The sequence below is a fragment of the Leucoraja erinacea genome, chromosome 6 (assembly GCF_028641065.1).
Source record: "Leucoraja erinacea ecotype New England chromosome 6, Leri_hhj_1, whole genome shotgun sequence".
Taxonomy (NCBI): domain Eukaryota; kingdom Metazoa; phylum Chordata; class Chondrichthyes; order Rajiformes; family Rajidae; genus Leucoraja; species Leucoraja erinaceus.
In genome coordinates, this window is record NC_073382.1 from 41,110,779 (window position 1) to 41,116,778 (window position 6,000).

The following is a 6,000-nucleotide window of genomic DNA, read 5'->3' on the forward strand; positions in this document are numbered from 1 at the left end:
GCGGAAAAATTACCTCATTTTATAAAATTCGTTACCAAACCCGTCTGGTCCTGGTGTTTTGTCATTCTTCAATGAATTAATTGTCTCTTCTATTTATTTAATTGAAATCTGTGCTCCTAATTCCTCTTGTTCCAGCGGACTAAGTGTTGGAAGTTTACAGTTATCAAGAAAGTTTGTAATTTTTTTGCCTTTCTGTTGATGTTTTGGATGTATATAAATTTTGATAAAATTGGGCAAATCTTTCATTAATGTCTTTTGGAAGTGTTAACAATTCACCTTTATCTGATTTTTTGGATAGTATGGGCCTTTTCAACTTTTCCTAACTGGCATGCTAAAAGTTTGTGTGGTTTGTCGCCGGATTCGAAATTTTCCTGTTTTGTAATTTGAAATAATCTGATAACTCTTGCAGATAGAATTTGATTTAGCTTAAATTTTAATATTGCTATCTTGTTATGTTTATCTATAGTCGGATCAATCGCGTTTTCTAAGTCACGTTGTCTTATCTGTAATTGCAATTGTTCCGTCCTGTTCCTTTTATTTTGATATGCTTGATATGAAATGATAGAACCTCGAATAAAAGCCTTAAAAGAGTCCCATAATAATGAGGGTGAAATACCTGGGGTATCATTGGTCTTAAAAAAAAGTTCCATCTGTTGTTTTAAATATTTGCAACAATCTGGATTATTTAGTATTTGAGGGATAAACCTCCAGAACGATTTTTTATTAAACATTCCTTTTAGTTTTAAGGAGAAGGTTAGCAGAGAATGATCGGAAATAGTACTATTATGGTATTTGGTATTAATTGTGAAAGATATTAATTTAGTGTCCACTAGAAAATAGTCAATACGTGTATAGGTTTTATGTACTGATGAGTAAAAGGAGTATTCTCTTCTGGATGGGTTAGCAATCCTCCATACGTCTGTTATATTTGTATTTCTTTTTTTTTAATTCTTTTTTTTTAATTTATTATTATTATTTTTTTAATGTTTTGTTTATTTTATTATAAGTTAATACAGTACAAAACAGTACAGTGGAACCTAATTTTAGGTGCCAACTATGTCATACCGTAATCGATTCTATGTACAACCTCTACTTTTAAGTTTTGAGAAGGGAAGTAAGACAAGAAAAAGAAAACAATAGAAAGGGGAAAAAAGAGGAAAAATAGATGGTAGAGAATAGAAAAAACATAAAGTGTTTATATATAAAATAAAAGAAAAAGTATAAAGTAGAAATAGGAGAGAAGGCCCCTTAAAAGAGAGATTTTCAAATCTTTATTCGGAGATGTAAATCTATCCACGGCATGAACTGAAATCAGCAATCTTTATGGTACCGCTGCATCACATGATTCCAAAAAGTCGATGAAAGGAGACCAACTCCTTAAGAATTGGTCATATTTATCTATTAGTTGGAGTCTCATTTCTTCAAGGCGTGCTATGTCCATCATATTCCTAATCCACATTTTAACAGTTGGTATGGTTGTATTTTTCCAAAATTTAAGTATCAATTTCTTTCCAATTATTAACCCATAATTTAAAAATACGTTTTGGTCTTTATTTAAATTGATATCTTCTACTATTATTCCAAATATAATCCATTCTGTTTTAGGTTCTATTGTGGACTTAAAAAGCTTTGTAAATATATCAACTATATCGCTCCAAAATTTATTCAACTTTGTACATCCTACAAATGAATGTGTTATATTAGCGTTTTGAAACAAACATTTATCGCATCTGGGAGAGATGTTTGGATAAAATTTGTTCAACCTCGTTTTTGAATAATATAGTCTATGTAATAATTTGAATTGAATTAAATTATGTCTTGCATTAATAGAACAATTATGTGTGATCTGGGACATTTTGTTTTATGGGAAAGATGTAGAAGAGAAATGGATGACATTTAAAGGGGAAATTTTAAGAGTACAGAATCTTCATGTTCCTGTTCAGTTGAAAGGAAACAGTAAAAATTGGAAAGAGCCCTGGTTTTCAAGGGAAATTGGACATCTTGTTCGGAAAAAGAGGGAGATCTACAATAATTATAGGCAGCATGAAGTAAATGAGGTGAAAGTCAATCCAAAGGGTTTCTACAGCTATATTAATAGCAAAAGGATAACGAGGGATAAAATTGGTCCATTGGAGAGACAGAGTGGACAGCTATCTGCAGAGCCAAAAGAGATGGGGGGAGATATCGAACAATTTTTTTTCTTCGGTATTCACCAAGGAGAAGGATATTGAATTATGTGAGGTAAGGGAAACTAGTAGAGTAGCTATGGATACTATGAGGTTCAAAGTAAAAGAAGTACTGACACTTTTGAAAAATATAAAAGTGGATAAGTCTCCAGGTCCTGACAGGATATTCCCTAGGACATTGAGGGAAGTTAGTGTAGAAATAGCCGGGGCTATGACAGAAATATTTCAAATGTCATTAGAAACGGGAATAGTTCCCGAGGATTGGCGTACTGCGCATGTTGTTCCATTGTTTAAAAAGGGTTCTAAGAGTAAACCTAGCAATTATAGACCTGTTAGTTTGACTTCAGTGGTGGGCAAATTAATGGAAAAGATACTTAGAGACAATATATATAAGCATCTAGATAAACATGGTCTGATTAGGAACAGTCAACATGGATTTGTGCCTGGAAGGTCATGTTTGACTAATCTTCTTGAATTTTTTGAAGAGGTTACTAGGGAAATTGACGAGGGTAAAGCAGTGGATGTTGTCTATATGGACTTTAGTAAGGCCTTTGACAAGGTTCCTCATGGAAGGTGGTTAAGAAGGTTCAACTGATGGGTATAAATGCAGGAATAGCAAGATGGATTCAACAGTGGCTGAATGGGAGAAGCCAGAGGGTAATGGTGGATGGCTGTTTATCGGGTTGGAGGCAGGTGACTAGTGGGGTGCCTCAGGGATCTGTGTTGGGTCCTTTGTTGTTTGTCATGTACATCAATGATCTGGATGAAGGTGTGGTAAATTGGATTAGTAAGTATGCAGATGATACTAAGATAGGGGGTGTTGTGGATAATGAAGAGGATTTCCAAAGTCTACAGAGTGATTTAGGCCATTTGGAAAAATGGGCTGAAAGATGGCAGATGGAGTTTAATGCTGATAAATGTGAGGTGCTACACCTTGGCAGGACAAATCAAAATAGGACGTACATGGTAAATGGTAGGGAATTGAAGAATACAGTTGAACTGAGGGATCTGGGTATAACCGTGCATAGTTCCTTGAAGGTGGAATCTCATATAGATATGGTGGTAAAGAAAGCTTTTGGTATGCTAGCCTTTATAAATCAGAGCATTGAGTATAGAAGCTGGGATGTAATGTTAAAATTGTACAAGGCATTGGTGAGACCAAATCTGGAGTATGGGGTACAATTTTGGTCGCCAAATTATAGGAAGGATGTCAACAAAATAGAGAGAGTACAGAGGAGATTTACTAGAATGTTGCCTGGGTTTCAACAACTAAGTTACAGAGATAGGTTGAATAAGTTAGGTCTTTATTCTCTGGAGCGCAGAAGGTTAAGGGGGGACCTGATAGAGGTCTTTAAAATGATGAGAGGGATAGACAGAGTTGATGTGGACAAGCTTTTCCCTTTGAGAATAGGGAAGATTCAAACAAGGGGACATGACTTCAGAATTAAGGGACAGAAGTTTAGGGGTAATATGAGGGGGAACTTCTTTACGCAGAGAGTGGTGGCGGTGTGGAATGAGCTCCCAGTGGAAGTGGTGGAGGCAGGTTCATTGGTATCATTTAAAAATAAATTGGATAGACATATGGATGAGAAGGGAATGGAGGGTTATGGTACGAGTGCAGGCAGGTGGGACTAAGGGGAAAAAAATTTGTTCGGCATGGACTTGTAGGGCCGAGATGGCCTGTTTCCATGCTGTAATTGTTATATGGTTATATGGTTATATGGTGTGTTCATCAGATACTTTTCCCATTATATTTGTAATTCTTATGTACGTATTTAAGAGTTCACTGGATTTTGATTTTGTATTATATCTCTTTTGTTGAGCAAATTTATTGAGGTATTGATCCAAAACACAATTGAAATCTCCCCCAATTATTAGGTTTTGCTGGGTGGAATCTGAAATTATGTTCAAGATTTTATTAAAAAAATTGTGGGTTGTCAAAGTTAGGAGCATAAATATTTACCATAGTAAGGTGGGTAGTATATATCTTCACAGAGACTATGACATACCTCCCATCTTTGTCTGCAATGGTGTTTTTATGTTTAAATGGTATGCCCTTACGGATTATAATTGCAGTGCCTCTGGATTTGGAGAGTTAGGAGGAGTGATATATTTGACCGATCCAATTGGTCTTCAGCCTGGTCTGAGCTTGAGCTTTAAGATGCGTTTCCTGTAAAAAATATTATGTCAGCATTAATTGATTTTAATTGGGCAAGAATCTTACCCCTTTTAATTGGCTCGTTAGCGCTCCTAATATTCCAGCTACAAAAAGTAATTCCTCCAGTTTTCTTCAGAGGGTCGTCTTGCATTATACCTTACATGGGTTCCCTTGTTTCAGATGGTGCAACACAATAACTCAACCTTCTGGGTGTTGGGTGGGTGCCCCCAATTTCAGAACTTTAAGGTGCCATATAAAGAAAAAGCGAAAAAGGTGCTAAATAACATAAATGATACAAAAAAGCAGTATTTAAGTATTCTGTGTGAAACACCCACTGGTGGGAAAATTTGTGTGATCTACCATAAGTTTAAATCTTATTTAGCTCCTCCCCTTACAAACTAATATTATAGAAAAGAAAAAACAGGCCAGAACCGGATATTATGTGCACAGAAAAAACAACAGAACATGTACTGTAAGTAGTTCACCTAATAGGTTGGACTAAGTAGGTATTTATTATTTAAATGCTGTATTTAAATTAAAGGAAAACGTTTTTTTACTTATTAATAATCCTGTGTTAAACAGAGGATTACATTTCTAAGAGGATTACATTTCTTAACTAGGTCTAACTAAGTGGGTATTTACTATTTAAATACCTGATTTTAATTAACAAAATATCATACTTATTGGTATTCGTATCTTAAACTCATACTCGAATGAAAACCATCTGGCTTGAAGGGGTTAACTGAAAACTGAAATCTCCGGCCTGCCTGCCCGCACAGCGAGTCTCACTCTCTCTCTCTCACTGACTCCTCCCATCTACAAGCTCCGACGCCTCTCTCTCGCTTTGGCCTGGCAGTTTCTGGAAGCTCCAACCTGCCCCCACGAATAGATATTAAACATATTTTTGATATATACCGATACAATGAACATTGGCTAGAGGTCATAAATCTAGAAGCTATTCAGTATTAGCTTTAAAGAGGAACGGATTGGTATTAGGTTATAACATTAGGTTTTAGGTTAACAATTAATAATGGTTTAGTACGATTGTTAGTTTTTTATGTGTTAATGATAAAATTATTTATATAATTTGTTAGTAGATTATTACATTCCCATCGGTTTAATTTGTTTTCTATGCTGCATAATTCATGAGTCTTGAACCTTTTTTTAGTAAACACGAGGGCCTCAGCTTACATTCCAATGATAAACTGGTCTAGACATAAGCACGTGCGAGTTTGTCGGCCATCTTATTTGAAACTTTTATATATCTTTTTATGTAAAAAAACATATTCTCTCAAACTACCCCCTTATAAATATATATAAAAGGTGTACATTAAACAAGCGGTTTAGCTCACGGGTTCAGTAACCTTGAAGCTTACAAACTCCACCTCACTGACTACAAAGATGCCCTCATTGCTGCAAAATCTGCCTACCTCTCTTCCATATTCACCGATCCCTGCCTAAACCACAGAACGCTCTTCTCCACATTGGGCAACCTCCTCAAGCCTCGAGCCAACACTCTCCCTACCTCTACTCTGGATCTCTGCAACTCATTCCTCCACTTTTTCGCTGATAAAATCAGCACCATCTATCAATCTTTATCCCCTGTACCCGACACCCCAGCATCTACTCCACCACCTACCAAGGCCCCTCGTTTCA